Here is a 20,884-nt window from a genome sequence, read left to right on the forward strand (position 1 = left end):
GGTTTACACTTAATCTGCTTACAGTTTTTTCCAATTGCTAACACACTAAAATGATATGCATAGCACAATTATTTAAACTGACACACAGAGAGCAAAACCTCTTCTCAAGTCTCCAAAAGTCTAAACACATTTTCTGCTTTACACAAAATGGCACTTTTTAAATGCAATGAACACGGTTCTCTGGATAAGACACAACAATCTGACATAAAGGCACATGTTTGCCATCTCAAAACACTGCCATTCAAAATGACACTACATGAGCTAATTGGCCAATGTATGTGCCACCTGGCCAAACACCTCAATGGTTAATTGTTATCACTTCAATCAGGAAGTAAGCACTATGAAAAGACCACAAGTGAGCACCTTTTTTTTTTACAACAACAATGGAAGACGTTGCAGAGAGAGGAAGAGGAAGATGGAGGAGGAGAATGAGAGGGGGAGGAAGAGTGAGAGATAAGGGTAGAGCTGGTAGAGGAGTTCATGGCCAAAGAAGAAAACAACTTTCAAATGAAATCAGAGCAACTTTAGTTGATCATGTCATCAACCATGGGCTGGACAGAGAGTGCAGCCCAACTTCAGCCGTTTTACTGTACTGGTATATGTTGCACTGACTTGTTTGGTGAAAAATAAAAATATAAATGTTTCTAAATTATAAATTATAAATGTGTGTGTATCTGCAAATATTTCTGTGCACGTGAACAATCTGAAGAATTTTCTACAATACGAACTATTTTAGTTTTATGGCAAAGCATACTAAAGATGAGAGTGCTTTTCATTATGCCCAACAGTGTGTAGTTGGTTAGACAAAAATCTGGTAATATGAATGAAGTGTGGTGCCATTTGGTGCAAAAGTTTGATTTTGATAATGCTATATGTAGTTTTGGTTGCAGTGCTTCATTTTGCAGGATATATGAGGTATTTTGCAGTTTGGGTGTGTGGTTTTGTGAATTGTGTTAAGTATTTTGATAAAACCAGCCTAGTTTGCAAAATTGTGTTTTAGCAATTAGAAAAAACTGTAATGTTAATGGTTTAATCATGCCAATGATCAATATTTAGAATGATTTTTTTTAGTTGCTTTAGTACAAAGGTACACACAATGAATATGATGTCACTTTATTCTCTACTTGAAGTTTCAGACTCACAACATAATTTATCCTCCTACAGACAACAATAGTACCACACTAATGTAACCACTAGAGGACAGCAGAAAACTACTTTGTAAGCAGTACGTCAGTTAGTCAGCATGCATGTGGCAGTCACTTTCATATGTAAAGATGTGACTGAATAAATAAGCAGTAATGTTACTTCATAATGAGGCTTTATCATTAAAATGCACTAGTTTGGTGTGAGAGATTCAATAACACGTCTCTTGTCTGTTTTGAATTGTAGAAGTATTTCCACTTCTGTAGTAAAGGAGGATGAATGCATAGTCTTAGCTGTATTGTATGTGAGGATGCAAAGTGCCAGCAATTGACAAGTGTTGGAAAAAATATTTAGACACGGGTGACGAGTCAAATTGGTATTTGTTTCTAAGCAACGGCCTGAAGTCTCAGTCTACAAGGTAAGCAGTTATCAGGGTAAAACAACAAACTACAGAGAACCTTCTCACACAGCCTTACAGGCACTCCCGGAGTGTTGAAGGTAAACAAAAGTTAAACACTTTACCACTTGGATAAATAAAATTACAGCAAAATATTTCCCAACAACTTTTGACTCAATTCATCAGTTCATTTTCTCTTTGAATTGAAGATACAAATTCATTTAGCACTACTTTGCTTTTCTTCATAATAAAATCTTATGTCTGCTTTGTCCTTTTACTACAACAAAGACCTTTTAATGGTTGTCGCAAAAAGTTCTTTTGAAGCTTCCCGCTTCCCGACTTCTGAAGCTTCCCGCAAAAGCAGAGCGATCCATGACCCATCTTTAAGTACAATTTCCTGTAGAAACAGATTTCCCTAATTTCTTCTAATTCAGCCATTAGCTACCACAAGCATGACCGGCCCTTTACCTTTTGTTTTGGCTTCCTTCAAACCCCTATCTTTTATGTGGCTCAAATCAAATCCCTGCAGCCTAAGTTTAATAAGAGAATATTTTGTATCCTATTTCAACCTTGTTATCTAATATCCTGTCCTTTTAGTCTGCTGTGTTTTAAAAACACACGGTGTGCACAAGTTCAAAAAAGAGAGCTGTCATCACTCCTCTCAGAGAGTTCACACATGGACGAAAAGCTTTGTGATGTTCTGCTTTACTTGAACCGATATTTTGCTATACTGGTACTGGATTAAAGTTGCATGAGATTAATCACTGTAGTATAGAGCATGCTGACTAAAGTCAGTCAAAGTCTACCTGAAATATGCCATTGGTGTTTTTTAGACTTATAAATGTAAGGCTTCTTTCATTTGCTTTCTCAATTTACTGTAATTGCTCATTCAATTTTTTGCATTATTAATATAGCATGACCAAAAAGAAAATCAACTTCCTGACATGAAATCTCTTTTTGAGATCACCGACATATGGTTACTAAAATGGGTTAACTCATAAAATGGGTATGAGTTAATTGATTTGTAAATCTCTGAGCTGCATTTGATCCAGTAAAATGTACCCAATATTCCTCCTGGGTAAAAACTTTGTATTACCAGATCATTTTTGAGGAACAGTATAAAAGCATTTTTGCACTTTGAAACAGCTTCATTAATTTCCTCAGTTTAAAGTGTGAAATTTTGCAGTAACAAAATAACATGAAAAAAATATCAAAATGGAAAGAAAGGTAAAGCACAAAGCAGTCAGGAAGCTGAGTACTGTACAGGTCATGTTACCGTCTCATTTACTGTACTTCCGGATGTCAGTAAAGCTCTACCTCATATCTTCACTGCTATGGAGACTGTTTGGAAGATTTTTAAAGCCGGGGAAACTATAAACAAAGTACTGTCCGAGGACAAGGAGCACAATCTTGAAATGGAAAACTGAAATGGTGGAAGGGTCTCGAGCTGAAAAGTTATTTGGATGATAGCCTGCATAAGAAAGGAACTGTGTTTGGTTTCTCATTGAGAGTCACCAGCAGGCCTCATTGTGATAAGAAAATAAGTCTAATGTTACCTGATCTGGTATAATGTGGACCAATTACCACTCCATTGCACTTCATTACAGGACTGTAATAGGGCTGGGGGTCAAGGCTTGAGATGGAATGGCAGAGGAAAATTGAGTCGTCATTGATAATATGATAAAAACTGACAGTGAGAGGCCCCTCCAACAAATTATTGAAATTTACAGTTGATAGAGAAACACTATAACCTCATTTGGTAAGCAGCTGGCAAGCACCTGTACAAAGCAGGCCCTCCAACACAATGAGGGGCTTATAGAAGAAGGGAAATCCAAAACTATCACAGAATGGTTTCAGACTCCTGCTCCTGACTGTGCCTGTATTAGTATTAGAAATATCTTCCTTAGTACTCTTCTCTTGACCAGGGGGCTTGTGGAGCCCATTATTATTTATTTAGCAACAATAAAACAAAACACATTTCATACAAGCACAATACCCAGCATGGCCCTACACCGGGGCTAAGGGGCGCTACAGCCCCATCATAAATCTGTCAGCTGGTTAAAGATGTAGTCAAAGCTTTTTACTTAAATAATGCTCAAAGATCCCTTTTCTTATGACCTGTAGTCAACATCACAACGAGTGGAATAGATGAAAACTGTTAAATTAGTAAACTAAGCAACATATCTTTACAAGTTTGACAGAACAAATATACATTTTATACATTTATGAAGATGAATAAAATGTGTTTTATTCACTAAAACTGCAATCATGTACAAGAGACTTAAGCAAAATACACATTCAAAATATGTCTTCTCCACTTCACCATAATGTCACTTAACATTTACAATCTGTGCCAACATTAAGAATTCAACATGGCTTTAAAGTAATTACTGAGAAAATATAATTTATAAATCATTTGGCAGCCCAGCTAAGTTTATCTCATATATCTAAATAGGCAATATATTGAGTGCATGCTTCATTGATCAAAAGTGTTGTGGAGCAACTTATCAAGCACTCATCTTTAACTACTATTCAAAGATCATTTTGCTTTCATTTACACTCTCTACTCAGCTGAAATCACTTCAGCATGATAAGACAGTCAATTTGGATGTCAGCTTTGGCTACAGTAATCACGCTGGCCACTAGATAAATGTGACTTTATTTATTTATATTGAGCCCTGTGCGTGTCTAGTTCAAGATAATAGTTTCATTTTCTAGAGAAAGTTTGCCAGCTAGCCTAATTGTGGAGTAAATGTGACAGATTTCTGCTTCATTAGGATTCATCAGGCTGACAAAGAAGGATTTGTAAGATGAATCAACAATAGCAAAAACAATATGCAGGATTCTAAGGACCTCAGGACTTCGCTGAGCCGACCTAAATACATTTCAAATCACTGAAGACAAAAGAATAAAGTTACATTCTCAAATTTGAAAAATACAAATCATATAAAAATATACATAAAGATTTATAATAATGATAGTTATAAAAGTTTACAGATAACACATGTATGATATAAATAATGTAATGCAATTTTCTCTTCTACCTAAGGAAAAAGACAACACGTGCTGCGAGTGGTTTGAGGGGTTTATGTGAAGAGAAATGAAAGTAAAGTCAGGAAGGTTTTCTCAATAGGGTGAAAATGATTTATTAAAATACTATAAGAGGAGGTTGTATAAATCATATAAAAAACTTGTTGGTTAAAGACTGTAATTACATTTTTTCAGCTTTCTTGAGAAATTGTTTTAATAAATCTTAAAGTTCTAATTAAAGCTTTCTCAAGGACACTCAAAGAAGTCAGTGTAAAATATGAACAGGTTAAACAAAGGTAGTGAACATGGACTGTATTGATAAGACATAATATGATAAGATAACGCTTTATTAATTCTTAACAATGAAGTTGTTAGAGATAATCTATTGCATAGCATCATGTCTTAGACATTCCCCTGCACCTCCTGATTTTCCTAGTATGATCTAAGCTTATATTATTTACTTTCTACTTAATTTAAGTGAAACTAAACTTCAAATCAAATATGGCTGAAACAGACAGAATGTAGCTGTTTCCATAGAAATGATTCAGTAGAATTAAGTTTTGTTATGACCGGTCAATGTAGTACTTATATTATATATATGTTATGTATGTATATTATATATCCAACATTTCTTCATTATTTTCCCACTTAAACTCAATAAATAGAATAGAATAGAATAGAATAGAATAGAATAGAATAGAATTACTTTATTGATCCCAAACTGGGAAATTGTGTCGTTACAGCAGCAGATTGTCCAAACACACAATATGAGTAAAAAAACACAATATAATATTAAATACAAAGTAAATAAGTACTAAAAGATATCAAAAATAAGAATGTGAATATATACAACCAGGATTTCACTAAGCATTACTAGTCTTAAATAGGAAGATTAAATATGGAAGATTAAATGTAAATGTGCAAGAACAGAGTCATAAATGGTAATAAATTAAATATGGAAGATTGAATGTAAATGTGCAAAAACAGAGTTGTAAATGGACAGTACTGACATAAGTTAAAGTGCATGAGTGTAGACATATTATAAGCAGAAACTATACAATATAATGGCGAGTAGACAGCCAAATGAAGTGAACATGAGTGCAGGGATAATTTGTAAATTTAACATGTGCAGAACAGATTACAGTATGGAGAGACAGATATTATCATGATGACAGTTCTCTGCTCGCATGAGGTGAGCTGTTGTACAGAGTTATGGCCTTCGGTAAGAAAGATTTCTTATATCTGTCCTTGTGACAGCGGAGTTGTATCAGTCGGTTGGAGAAGCTGCTGGACTATTTGTCCAGTAGGGTGTTCAGAGGGTGATCAGGATTATCCATAATGGATAACAGTTTGTTCAGAGTAAATGTAGTAAATGACAATAAATGATTGAATGAATCATGGTGTAAACTGATTGTTTGAGTTTACTTGTCATCACCAGATAGGAAGTTGATATCCATGATGTCCTCTGTAATGTTTGACATCAATATATTCTCTATATAATTCCATGGACATTTTGGAGGGTTTTTGATGACATCAAAATGTTCTGCTTCTCAAATCTAAGTTATCTATGACATATGACTGAATATTGGTGACACACTCCTATTATTTGTTTTTTTGGGTGGAATAGTTTTCCAAAGTTAGAAACAGTAACTTTGAGAGGTAATTTGGCATTTTTCTGCTTCCGGCGCAGGTGGCCGCCTGTTGCAGCAGCTCCCGTCGTCCGTGTTGTTATATCGTATTTTTTGATTAGTTATTATTTGTTTTTACTGTGTGTTTTTTGAGTGTTAGTTTACTCTTAGTGCTTAATTACTTTGTATTTAATATTATATTGTATTTAAATTAGCTAATATTGTGTTTTTTGCTCATATTGTGTGTTTGGACAACCTGCTGCTGTAAGGACACAATTTCCCAGTTTTGGATTAATAAAGTAATTCTATTCTAGTCTATAAAGAATCCACGTGTTCAATTTACACATAAAAACGAGTTAAAACAGTAATGTTAAAGCAAAGTAGAAGGAATCTTCTGCCCCTCATTCGCTCCACAAATGGAGGTCGATGCTCTCAGAGAAAACCTTTGACGTTCAAAATATAATTCAATGGACTCCTTCTCTCAGGCAGAGTCCAAAGAAAGTTCTGGAGCACTGGAATCACTAAAGGGAAATGCAATTGGTGCCAATGTAAATGTTAAAATGTTAGTAATGTTAAAGCTTTGTTAAACATTAAATGACACTTCTTCAATAAATGCATGAGGGAAGGATGACAGAAATGATGAGACAGAAAAGTTCACAAAGCATACAATCTACAAAACCCTTGGGCTATCACCTGACATACATTAATGAAGTTCAGATATGATGATGTTACTGACTTCTAATTTCTTCTATTAAAAGTTGGTACAGAATCCTGGACCAACCAGGCCTGGTACGGGCCCTTTCAGAAACTGATAAAGGCTTCTTCACAGTTCCACTGTGAACAGCCCATAACTGGATCCTTGAGGAACATTTCTGTGGGCTTTTCAAAATATCACCCAAACGGCTCCTACAGGGACTATTATGATGATTTTTCTGGATGTCACCTGAGGATTTTTTAAAGCACTACACATAGAGGGAGTGTGAAAGGAGTCTCCAAGATGCTTTAATTTTTTTAAATTAAAGTGCACACTTAAAAAAAAGATTGCATTACAAAGCTTATTTTTACCACTACTGCTATTTTAACACAAGGATTTTGCACTTCCACAATACAGCACCAGAGGTCAGCGCTTCACAACAAATGCCATGAAATACCTTTTAATCCACAACCACTGAACGCCAGATAGGCCAGTTTTTATCATTCATGACGGCTTCTGCCTGAAACATATCTGTTAAAATAATTGAGCTAAAAACACTATTACAAATCCAATTAATAGTGTGATGAATAGAGAGACAAGATTGTGCAATTTACGGGTTTATGAACATCAGGTAGAGATACGACCTCTCAGTGATTTTTAAATGTAGACATTGTTGAAGAAGGATGAGCATGAGTTGTATGGAGCATACAGCTTATTTAGGTTTGTTATCACCTTTAAGAGTATCTGTGTTTTAAAACTGAAAAGTCTATTTAAAATTGTATATATCACATTTCACTGTTGGATTATCTTTTAAAGGTTGTTTTCAAACCCGTTGCAACTGTATGTTGTGTGTACTGAAAATGTCTATCTCAGCTGACACTACACAAAGTTTACCATGATTCATTCAGATCAACAGGCTCACTTGGCTCTTTTACCAGCTGATCAGTAAATCGGCTTTAAACAGAGTTGAATAGCTTAGAGATCTTTGCTTTCAAAATGTAAAAGCTCTTTCATTGTAGCAGTACTACCAAACACTGATTTGGACACATTTTAATAAATATATTTTTTGGGCATTTTGTATCAAACAAACGTATTATTATTTTCATGAAACAGTATTTTGCCATTTCACAACTTTTAATTGTAATGCAAGGAAAATGTAAACTTAAACAATTTAAAAAAATGTAACAAATGTATGAGCCCTGTGAATGGCACGTCACTGAACACAGGCGGGTAAACCGGACAAGCTGCTGTCTGAGTTTTGAATATCAAGCAATGCCATACTGTTTAAAACAGGACAGAAACAGTTCATGTTGTTATTTTATTATAGACAAATATTTCATTCATAATTTTATAACAAGCCAGACCAAGTGATTTTGGTATCCCTGAAGACAACATAGAATTACTTATTCAAGTTTCCAATCAGCCCCCAAAAGTGACTCACTTCATGAATTCCAATATTGTAAAAAACACGCTTTAGTTTGGTCACACGCTTAGTTTGCCAAGGCATTTCATAGCTTACCAATAGAATAATTTGTCTTACTAACTCTTACTGCTGAATTCTAATAAAGACATAATGGTATTAAGTGAGAGCTAACACTTCTTCAAAACATAAATGATATTTCTTTGCATTCTTGATTACCAGCTGTCTAAGAGTAAATAGAAACCTGAAAATCATATCTCTTAAAATGTTAAGCTGCTTGTCTTTGAACATTTAAAACAGATTTTCAAGGTAATAAATGAGGTCCACCTGGAACTGAAAAGCACATATGAAAACCAAACAACAAACCATGTATTTACATGAGTTCTTTGCAGTTGTGCAGTTGTGCTGTCAGAAAATGTCCTCCATCTGACACGCTGTTTTCATTTTTCTTCTCCAACATTGATCGACACTGAAAGGATTATAAAGAAAATCAGTGAACACTACTTGCAAGACGCAGTGAACTGACACCTTCAGGTATATCTATATACCACAGTGGGATCTTTGGAGTCTGTTCTTTAAGATTAGATACACCACACTTCACTGCTGTACAGCATAAATCCAAATTCTGTTAAATGGACTTGAGCTTTATTTATTGTTCAATCATGAGGTAAATATCCAATCAATGACATGCAACAAAGAGACAGCAAATAAGAAAGAAATTAGATAATGTTGAATCTAACACAAGAGTGTGTTCTACTCGTTTACTCTTCAATAAGCTCAGCATCACCACATTACCACAGGTATGACTTATTGCTCACTACCTGATAGATACATCCTAGACTAGATTTTCTTCACTTCCAGCAACTTTAACAACTTCTTATTATTCCTTTGGAGAATAGATTTCTAACTTTCAGCATATGGCATGGGACAAGAAGAGGCGAAACCACCGACCAGACAGACAAGTGTTCCACTCTCCAGCTCTTAACAAGCATAGTAATACATCAGTCAAAAGCAATAATTTTACTATTAATGAAATTCCAATTTGCCTTCAGTGCATTTCACGTTGACATTTTCCACATTGCAACAGTGCTTTGATAAAGTTTTTAAAATGCAAAAACGCATCTAAGAGGCTAAAGACCAGCCCGGATGTCAGCGTGCCTGGCAGAGGACTATGGTACTTAATTTTTATCGCCATGTGCCCCGGGCATCGAAAGCCTGAATGTTAACATTGGCTCCATTTTCATTATCATCATATGATTATGGATTTTACTGCATTTAGCTGATAATACAACGAGGAACTCACCTTAAAAGAAGTCGCTTGGAGGTTTCATTTCTGCCCAAATGAAATTTTTATTTGACAAACAAGTATAATTAGGCTGCACTTCTTGTTCAGTGTCAGTCTGTTTTCTGATTGAACTTAGACCAATTTGCTGCCGCTAAATGAGTTTGTATAATTTCCATTCTGAATGTCTCGGGGACATTAGCTTCAGGAGTGCTAAGTGGCAGCATGCTGTTTGAAGTTACTGATTATTTGATTCCTCCCCTGTCTACCTATACGTTTTTCAGCTTACTTCAAAGTTAACAAGAAATAGCCTACCTCGGAGTACAATGAGAATTTGAAAGTGTTTTTGGCCAGGTCTCGGAGGCAAAGTGAAAATTACTTTAATAAGTGTGTAATACACTTCGTTAGCTTCAATGCTCTTTGCTTCTTCACTTTATTTCTTTCATGTTGCCACTTTTATTGAACAGAACGAGTTGATTTTCCTTCTGTTGAAACTGTACACCTAATAACTAATATTATCAGTTTCATTAAACCTGCTAATAATAAATTAATATATTATTAATTATGAAAACAGTTACATTACAGCCGGCTCTAACACTGTGCTCAGTTAATGATGTCAACAGAGTATTTAGCACAGATCAATAAAAAGGGAGAGCTGTTAATACCAATAGGTAGTTATAGGCCTTAAATAACCTTCGACCAAACACAAGTTTTAAATTCCAATAACAAAATCATAATCAATTTTATAGGAAACAAAAGTGGTGCAGATTACCTATAAATACTACTGTAAGCTTCTGCAGCCACATGGTGACAAGCAGATAGACCATGACAAAAAAAGTTGGATTATTTGTGTTTTTTCCCTTGATGGATTAGATGACCCAAATCTGAGTAACAGCTATTTCAGTAAGAGTAATCCAGACATCCTCATACACCAGTGTGGAAACCCAACCAGATAAATAGTGTGAATTCAAAATATGAGAGCAAAAGGAAGAGAAGATCACAACTAAAGCTCAACATGGGATTGATGAGAGGGAATGGGGATTTTGACAATGTGATTAAGTTATCATTTTAAAATATGGAAGCAATGCAGAAACGAGAAGTGTTGACACAAGAATAAGAGCTGTATGTCAATAAAGTGCTGACACTTAACATCCTGTATCCTCAAACACGTTTCCTCCAGACTGTTATTAGTTGTATGTCAAGATTTTGGAATTGGTCCACCAATGCAGAAGAATCAATCGTTTAACAACAGAAATATTTAAACTGTTGAGTAAACTAAATGTGTAGTCATGTAACAAGAACAAAAAGAATACTTTCAAAATAACAAATCCTGCCTGATTAAATCTATTTGACACTTTCACAGCATGAAAATAATAAACTGTTTACAATGAATACATCAATTAATATATGTTTACATTTCAAATTCTGTGTTTGAATGTTATATTTTAAATTATATTCATTACTTTAAAACACCAACAATACTTCATGCATGTTGAGATAACTATCACATAATGTCAAATTATCTGACATTACCATCTATTTGTAAACACCCCCTAAATAATTTCATAACAAAACAAATATTGTTCATCTTTTCAGATAATATATACTTTTTGTCCACTATGTGGTTATAAACTACACTATACATTATCATTATGAAGTTGTTTGAAAAAGCAGTGAAAAACACATCTACACTTCACCTGAGAAAACGGAATATTAATTGACATGCTTGAATTTTACGCAGTATTCTACGTCGAGAGTAATTTTATGCCACATAGTTGTTGACTTTTTGAATCTGCCATAACAATTACCTCACTGCATCGTGGAGACAGGCAGACTGCTGCTGTGTGTTCTCCCACCTGCTTTAGGTTGCTGCTGTGTGCCAGGAGACCCCCTCTGTCTTAAAAAAGAAACAAAGACCAGCATTATTCAACAAATACAAACTGATAAGAATTAAAACACACTTTTTTACTCACTCACACAAGGGAACAGATGCCACTAAATATATTTACTGAATGTAGTATTGCAATTAAAATATAACTTCAAACATAACTAAAGATCTCATAAAGCATTAATACAATAGTGATAAAGTGAATATTATGAATATATAACACTGGTATGTTATGGTATGTATGTAGAATAACATTCTTATTGTTTTTTGCTAATTATTCACATATTGAGTGAGCAAAGTTAATACTTACTACAGTTGAAATAGCCTCAGATAAAAGAGGTAAAATAGGTCTGAATAGTTCTATGTACTCAATGATCAATTCATATTCTTTATTTTTGGACACAACAGGGAGCTATATATAGTTGTTGAATATATTCTATAAATGAAATACTCAAGGTTTAAGGACATTCTATATGTCTGTTACATTTCAGCTTGATATATTTCATTACTTAGCTTTGTGCCCTAAGCAAACAAAAAGTTTTTAGAATTAATGAGACCAAGTTAGAGATGATTTGTCATCTCCCTTGGTAAGGATTTCTAAAGATGAAATCTCTCTTAACCCTCTCCACAAACACAACAGTGATAAAGCCAAAATCTGATTTTGGTATCTACGGCCCACAGTTTTGCATCCCGATCCATAGGAAAGCTGATTAGCATTGGCAGCTAGAACATATGTGAATTGCTTCAGATACCAGAGAACAAGAAACCCCTGAACTGGGCTGCCATGGGCACGATGAATAAATGTGAAGAAACAATACAAGTGATTAAGAACCATATGTACGGAAGGCCTCAACGTCCTGGCAGCTTAAGTAGCCTTTTATCATTAAAGGAGGAGTTTGCCTTATGCTCTTACTGCTGGGAGTGAACTCAACTTCAATAGCCATCAATATTCTCCTTCTATTCAGATGGCCAAATCCCAGGTGAGTGACAGGTGCCAGCTACAGGTCTGTTAGGAGAGAGCGTTTGTTGATATAACCCTGTTTTCCTCTCTTTGAGCGACTGATCTGCAAAGGTACACATAAAGGCCCTCCTTCAGCAATGTACACAGAGCACTTCCGAGGAGTACATAAAAACGCCTCTCCCTCCCTCCTTGCAACACTAAACACAATGTGTGTGTGTGTGTGTGTGTGTGTGTGTGTGTGTGTGTGTTGGGGGGAGGGGTAGGGGGGCAGTGAGATGAATGCGGTGAGGCTGGGGGACTCAAACAAATGCTGGAGAGCGGCAAGTTTGCATTTGCCCATACCAACAAGCTCCTATCTCATTAACAAACCGCTGAAATAAAAGAGTGCTTTTTTGGCTCACAGCTATAAAAAAAAATTATCATAGTGATGATGTTCCTCAGCCGTCAACAGAGCTGTGATAACGTTGTTTGATGATGACTTTCCCATGAATGTTAAGCAGCCGCCGCGGCAGAGGAAAGGAGCTTATCAACGTCTAATGCCCATCTCTAATTCCTGCCCTTCTTGAACTAGCCATTTTCTAACAGCGTTAACTGTCAAATTTACATCCCGTCTTAATGCCACTAAAGAGTACGGGGGATGAAGAGTAAATGACAGCAGTGTAATGAGGAAGGCAAGGCATTCCTTCTCCTACTCTCTCTCCCCCTCTATTTTTCTATGGAGAAAAAGATTTCCACAATATGAGGCCTTTTTTCCCCCCTCCTCTTGTGCCATGATGCTGTGATGGAGAGCTTACCTGTAAACTTAATATAGGTGCACAGGAGTTTGTATTTGCTGTTGGCTTTAATGTAAAGGAGGTCAAATAAAATATATGACTCACAAAGCATTCTGACACTGCAATGAAGAACTTAGGGGGACTTTTGAATCAATCAGGTAAAAGTGAGGTGGTTTAGAAAAACAAGGAAAAGGGATAAAAAAAAAAATGTAGGCTGAAAATATGCCACTGCAAAAAAAAAAAAAAATCATTGTAGTAGAATAAGGATTCCAGAGGGGTCGATTGACGGCACAGCGTAACATTGTATGCCACAACAAGAGTGGATTGTTATTCCTAACATCTGTTTTGAGCAATTTTTAACATTAATGAATTACCAGCAAAAGATTATTAATAAGTAATTAATATTGGTGCTGCTCTGTATTTAACCTTATTAGCACAGTTCAACTTAACATGCATCCTTTTCCTTGTCTCCTTTTTTCAAACCTTCTTTACAGTATCAGTCCTTGGTGCTCAGTGCAGATGATGAAACAAAAGAATGACTTTCATCAGTATCACCATTTCAGTTCCCTGCTTTAAAGTTAACATTTCAGTTAAAACAGTAAGAGTTCTTATGGAAACAATAAATGAAATGTGCTATAGTTTGGTTGTAAATAGTCATACTTCAAATGTCTTTAAGAATCTGTTTCTTTTTATTGAATAAATAAAATGTATTTATTTGTTAAATAAAACCTTTCAGCTGTACAATAATGTGTTATCATTAAGTCACAAAAAACATTTTACAAAGAACAAGTTATAACTGGGGGTATTTCTCAATTTAAATACGATCTGATGCAATACGAGACAACAATACGATAAGATATGTAACAATGCAATGATACAACACAATATAATAGGATATGATACGTTACAAACAATACAATACCATATCTTAAGATATGATGCTCTTTATTGTCCCCTTGGGGAAATAATTAAAAGCAAGTTTGATGTTTTTGAATGCCTGGAACAATTTCTGATGTAATTTGAGCCACCTACCCGATCCTAAAACCATAATAAATGTATTAGGTTAATCATTCCTATCAGTCTGAGGAATTTATTTCTGTCAGACAATAAACAGCTCTGAGTGCAAACATTTAGGCCACAACAACATCTGCAGTGTGAGGTATACAAGGGACCTCTGGATAATATAGAAAAGCACCATTGAAGTGTCACAGAATAATCCATGGAATAGGTACTTGTGTACTGGTTGTAGTGTTTTTGTGAAAGCTAATGTGATTAACCCACAGCTTTACCTTATCATTGTGTCCACTCTAAATTAGTGGTGGGGAAATTTGAATTCAATATGCAATCGTCCTTCTCACACAAGAAAATTGGAAAAAAGATAAATAGAAAAAAAGGTTGTACCTTCCATTAAAGCTGCTATAATCAATCATGCGAGTGAACCTATGAATCTAATCCATTTCATCTGACAGTCAGGCCAGCTCAGATAAAATCTCAGCTCGTCTGATTGGACCATAGAAAGATTCAGACTGAGCTAATTTCATGCTGATCTGGATGCCTCCTGTGAAACTATCCAACGTAAGAGGTTATAGTCATTTGGAAAGGAAGAGACAACAGATAAATGCTGAAATAATGTGAAGGGCCTTCTTACCTTTGAGAAGAAATATTTTAATTTAAATGGATAGCTTTATCAGAGTTAAATCCTCTGTCTGAGATTACACCAATTAAACATCAAATACAGAGAACCAACAGCAAATACTGAATGTTCTCCTGCTGAGAATGCTGCCATGCTGTTCAAAGACATTTACTTATTACTATTACTACCCCCATATATATATATATATGTATACATCTATCTATCTATATATATATCTTTCTATCTATCAACAAATACATTTTATAAACTGCGTAGCTGCAAAACCAGATCCCAGTGGTCTGATGTTCTTTCATCATTGTGTCTGTGTGTGGATGATCTGTTGTGTGAAATTTATAGTTTTACTATAACTTAAGCAAACGGGGAAAAGAGAGGATGGGAAGACTGGAGGGAGGGGTAGATATCCTGCATCACTTAGGCTACTGCTTGCATAAATGTTTCAGCAATGGGATGCATACAGTTTGTGTCTAACTGCATGACTAATTTACAAAACATTTCCATCAGCTGTTGATGTTTCTTCAGCTGAGAATAAATACTGTTTCAAAAAGAGTATAGAAGGAAGGTGCAACATAAGCTAACATGTTGAACTAATCGGGTCAAGGCCCTGACACACCAGACAGACGGCAAAGAACTAGTGGTGACGAAGGCCGTCTGTGGCGTCGCCTCACGTCTTGGCCAAAAAGTTGTACTAGAACACACCGCAAGGACTACAGCCGACGGCCAACCACCACGTACGCTCTGCTCATGCGTGAGGGGCGGAGGTAGCTCGTTGTTATGATATGATATATGAGAAGACCAATTTCATACTGCTGTGGCCCACCACTCGTATTATAGGTAGCCCACTGATGGAGAATAACGTCTGATTAAAAGGTGAAAATGGGGCTGGTGTTATCAGCCATTTCTTTTAGTGGGAAAAGAAAAGACATTTAAGGAGAAACCGCACTAATGGGTGAAAGCATGGATAGCACAGCGGCGTCCTCAAGGGGCTTTCCTGAACCTGAGAGGAGAGCTGGAGAGAAATGAAACCTTCGAACAGCCAATCAGAGAGATCCCTCTCATCGACGGTGATTCAACATGTTGAATTGGCAAAAAAAAAAGGTAGTGACAGAGCCGGACACACCGCAAAAACTAAGGCGACGACCGCTCACCGACGGTCCAACAAGGAGCGACGGCCGACGATCTCCTCGGTGTGTCAGGGCCTTTAACAGAGAGCTTCATTATGTTGAGGACTCTGGCTTCAGGTTTAACACCTAACATAACAATTAATCTTGCTACACAGTCACTACCTCAAGTTATTACTTTTATCTAGTATTCAAAGGTATAAATAAATATAGTATAAATATATAACTATAGTATATAGTATAAATACGATAGCTGGGAAGTGCAAACCAAAATTACAAAGTTTGAAACACTTTTGAAAAGCTTGAGACAAATATACATTTTGGAAAACATTTAAACATTTAATAAAACAAAATGACTAAAGCAACAGACTTTTACCAAAGACAAAACAAATGTAGGCTTCCATTTACAAAACACATTTACAAGATAGAAACACTTTTACCAGTCGCCAAACAAATGTACAAGCGACAGATTTCTTACATGAAAGGCAATATACCAAACAGGAGTGTCCAAGAAGTGATTGAGTGAGCGGTCAATTTATTATTTTGGGTGGAAAGACAAAATGGACAAAACATGATTTGATGACCATTAACTCTGCATAAGAGATTTAACACAGTCTTTATAACTCCTCAATCACTTCCAGGTCACTTCTTGCTTTTAGTACATTCCCTTCCCGGGAATATTCTACCATTCTGCCATTCTGTAAATGTGTCTCAGTGCTGTGTTTTGCTTTAGAAATATTGTTTTAAATGTGAAAATGTTTTCCAAAGTGTAAATTTGTGTCAAGCTTTGCAAAAGTGTTTCACACTTTGTCATTTTGGTTTGCACTTCTCAGCCACTGTAGTTAAATGGTGTATATGTATAAAAATCTGACAACCATAGCGCTGAGACATCCCCTGCTTTAGATGGGGTAAACCTGGAAACATCGAAAGGACACAGCTCTTGTTAGTCAAAGATTCTTTGCTCTGCAGTTTGCTGTTGCAGCTGAGCTCTGCCTCTGGGCACAATAGATTTGACACAAGAGTGCTGATGAATCTCATCAGTTTAATGTGTTTATGCTTGCTAAGCCCTAAAAGCTTATTGCTGTTCAATGGAGTGCTACAAAGTTACCTAATTTCCCCTCTGGTTGGTTCTCAGCACGCTTGCTACACAGACTCTCAGTAACAAGATGTACGCTGCAACCTGTGGAAGACAGAAGGCATGCTGTGTCTCCATGATTTGTGTTATCGGGTAGAGAATAGACCTTGACAGAAATACAGTGAGCACAGATATTACTGTTTTTTTCCACCATAAATTCTGCCCATGACTGTCTCTCTCCCTCCACATTCATCCCATTTTACAGCCTTTTCACAGTAAGTGCTTTAGTCTTATCTTCACTGCCCCTACCTCGCCTGTCTCATATTCTAACCAATGAGGTTGGCTGCCTATATGACAGCTAACACCCAGTATTAATTAAAATGTCATGCTTTCAAATCAATATTTTAAAACAGTTCAAACACAACTCTTTGCTACTGCTGTGATAAGTGCTTTTGGGTGACAGGTAAGTCCAAAGAAAGAGATGCAGAAGAAATTGTATGACGGAATAATCCAAAGAGTACATGTACCCTTAAAATGTATGACCCCCCCTATGTGTTACTTCATCACTCACAATTGCAAATTATCCACACTGTCATTAAGTGTTGCTGCGCTAAACTGACAGATCCATAAGTCAGCAGCATCAGGCCAGGAGGCTTGATGCTCCTTAGCTTCAGATGTCTGACTTCAACATTGAAAATCACTGGTACATGCTTATTTGGGAGAGAAGGAGAATGTCAGATGGGGTTTATCAGGGCTACTTAAATAGCTTGAATTCACCTGATTACACTCATGCTCTGTTATGACAGAATTAAAGAAACGATGCAGCGTCTTTGTACGTTTTTTCATTTAACTTCTGTGACGAGAAGTATAGGCTTCAGCTATGAAAAGTTTGAGTTAATATAGTCAATAAAAGAGAATTTATTTTAGCAATATTTCTACTATTATGAGTGAGAAATGGGGTTTGACTCAAAACTTTTCGGGGCTGTACGTGATCACACATTCTCATTGATAGACATTGTTTAAAACTAATGCCCGTGAATGGATAGAATGTGACAAATTCTGTCCGAGTAAATATGGTTTAATAAATGAATTAGCTTCATAAATAATGGCTGTAATGACATTTTAAGGGACAATAAGCCTAAGCGTTGTCAGGAAATAGTTGATGTATGAGTTTCATGCCTCAGCAGTTCCTCAAAATGAATAGGCTTGGGAAGATAGCAGGGGCCTGCAACCAGCCTATTTCCTCGAATTATCTACTTGTTGTCAATTTGCACAGTGGAATTACACATGCAAATTGAACTGCCTGCACAAACACCACTTGGAGATGATAAAAACAAATTAACAAAGGCTATAGAAGGAGGATTTATTTCACTGGCTAACCCAGGTCAAGCAATACACGTATCGTACAATTGTGTGTACCCAATTTTGGTGTAATTATATCAGCAAATTATTCTTTGTAATCTTATTATTTTCCACAACCTTCTCCTTACACACATAATTAACTAGCTTCATATCCTTGTGAGAGAAAAAAAAACCCTTTGCCTCTGCATCAGAGCAGAACAGTTTATTGGGATTTCTTGTCACCTCTTTGCAGATGAAATCTCGAGGAAGGTGAGAAGTCAACAGTGAAGTGACAAGATTTAGTGTAACCGTTTGGCAAAAGACACAATGTTAACCCTTTTAACATCGTCTCTAATACTGGGAAGGAAATGAAGAGTCTCTGGACCTCCACGTTTGCTATTAGATATCTCATTTACTTTGTACACACAGTGCTAATCTGCACTAATGAATTCTGCCACACCACGCCAGATCGAGATGACTTAAAATTATTACCACTTCCACAGATATGCCTTTCCTCATTTGAGGCTCAATTTGGCTGGCTCGCAAAACAGTCTGTCACAGTAAGATACAAATAATTAGGGTTTTAAGATGATTAGTTTATCTCTGTGCTCTTCCAGTCTTTCCTCTTATCCACCATGCCCAAAACTTAATAAGAGGCTCTAAGTTTTAAAAAGCCAACTCCAAATTACCAAGAAATGACGAAAAATAATGAACTGGAGCACATGCCAGGGAGAGAGAAACAGAGAGAGAGCGAGAAACACAGAGATGAATGTGGGAGAGCTAAGTAACATTAATTCAAGTGTGAAATAGAGCACAAAGTCTGGTAATCAATAAGGATTGAAGGGAATGATTCAGACCTGTAATGCCAAAATTGTTTAGTATTAACAGGACTTTGTGACTCTCATTTACCTCCAGAGCTACTGTGCTCATCAACTTGTCACATAAGTAATTTAAGTCACAATAAGGCTGAGTGAGTGATACCAGTTAATGGTTGCATACTTAAGAGGATGATATAGTGATTTTACATGTTTGGGGTGACATTCAATATAGCATAAGCCATATCTGCCCAGTTTAATATTCACAGCGTTATGCAAAGCTTGACTGTTTTAATCTCTTATCTTAGGGTATACAGGGAGGTCAAGGGGAACACAAGGTCCTCATGCAGGTTTTTGTTTGTTAGTTTGTTTTTACATTAGATCACAGAAAGCACTGGATAACACAGATTGAAACTATTTTGTTTGCAATCAAAATGTTTCAGGACACAGGCTTGCATCATATCTCTAGTCTGATTTTTTGGTTGTGTTTTCTTGTACTTTCATATTTGTCTGATTCTAGCTAAAACTTAGTATCATTTAATTATTGGTTGTCCTCAATTACATTTTCATTTGGCCAATTTATAATCTTTCCAAACAGATGAAGGGAATTTTGCCAAACACAAAGTTCAGAGAAACAAAAATGCCTTTAAATATCTTGTTAAAATATTCACAACAGTTCCAAATGTACTTTTTTTTCATTATCAATGAATAGGCCTACACATAAAGCAGCAGAACGTTAGAGGCTTGAATAAAGTGGGACATTACTCTTCAAACATGATTCATAATCCTTCAGTTACCAATAACATTGTAGATTCCTTTTTGTCCATTGGTATGTTCTGTAACTGTGTCATGGCCTGTTTATCATAATATCTCTTTGATATGAAATCATTTAAAATGATCAAAACATTGATTTGGCAGCTAAACCAGGTATCATGTCCAACCAGTGTTTTATAAATCAACAGATACTCTAATCCTTACAGCACAACAAGGGAAATTAAAATACTTTGGGCTATCTGTAAGAAACTTCAAAATAAAGTAGTTCAGGTGGCCATTGTCTTTTGGATATACATTGGTGTTAAAGGTCTCCCTCTGTGTTATATATTATTAGGGAACAAAAATTACAGGCTTTAATTTATGAAGATCATCAGCTTTGCAATAAGATGCAACCAAAAGAAAGCTTAATATGAATGAGTGTGAAAGAGCAATTTAAGGGTAGATGTGCTGTGCCAGTGCCAGGGGGCTATACAAGATTTGCATGCTAATCATTCTAATAATAATGTACATGCCCAAAGCACTTTGAGCAAATTGCGAACCATTGGTCATAGAAGGAAGCTTATCTTGCCCAGAACATGACACAAATATAGGTTAAAATTTGAATGATTCCAGGTAATTCACAGACTAGTCAGTGGCTTGGCTCACCTCAATTAGAAATGCCTCACAACAGCTTTCTCTTGACTTTACGTCCTCACTCACAGTCACTCAGAACGTAAAGTGTATGGTTCAGCTTTAAATCATTGCCTTTGTCCTACATGTAAATGTCACCATAACTAGAGGTCTTAAGCATATAAGCGGTGTGTTGTGCCGAATCTAACACTCCAAACTAAACGCATGCCGTTGTCTTTAACAAAAACGACCAATAACAGACTAGTTTCGTTTACTTGCTTC

General features: G+C 36.0%; 1 long non-coding RNA gene across 1 annotated transcript; it reads right to left on the reverse strand.

Annotated features, from left to right (window-relative positions):
- Nucleotides 1-8,196: 8,196 nt before the first annotated feature.
- Nucleotides 8,197-20,844, reverse strand: LOC114920939 (uncharacterized). Its single transcript, XR_003809226.2, has 3 exons — nucleotides 20,639-20,844; nucleotides 11,403-11,491; nucleotides 8,197-8,781 (listed from the first exon to the last, which is right to left on the reverse strand). It is a non-coding gene; the product is annotated as an uncharacterized lncRNA (long non-coding RNA).
- Between the last annotated feature and the right edge of the window lie 40 nt (nucleotides 20,845-20,884).

Source organism: Labrus bergylta, chromosome 10 (genome assembly GCF_963930695.1).
Source record: "Labrus bergylta chromosome 10, fLabBer1.1, whole genome shotgun sequence".
Lineage (NCBI taxonomy): Eukaryota > Metazoa > Chordata > Actinopteri > Labriformes > Labridae > Labrus > Labrus bergylta.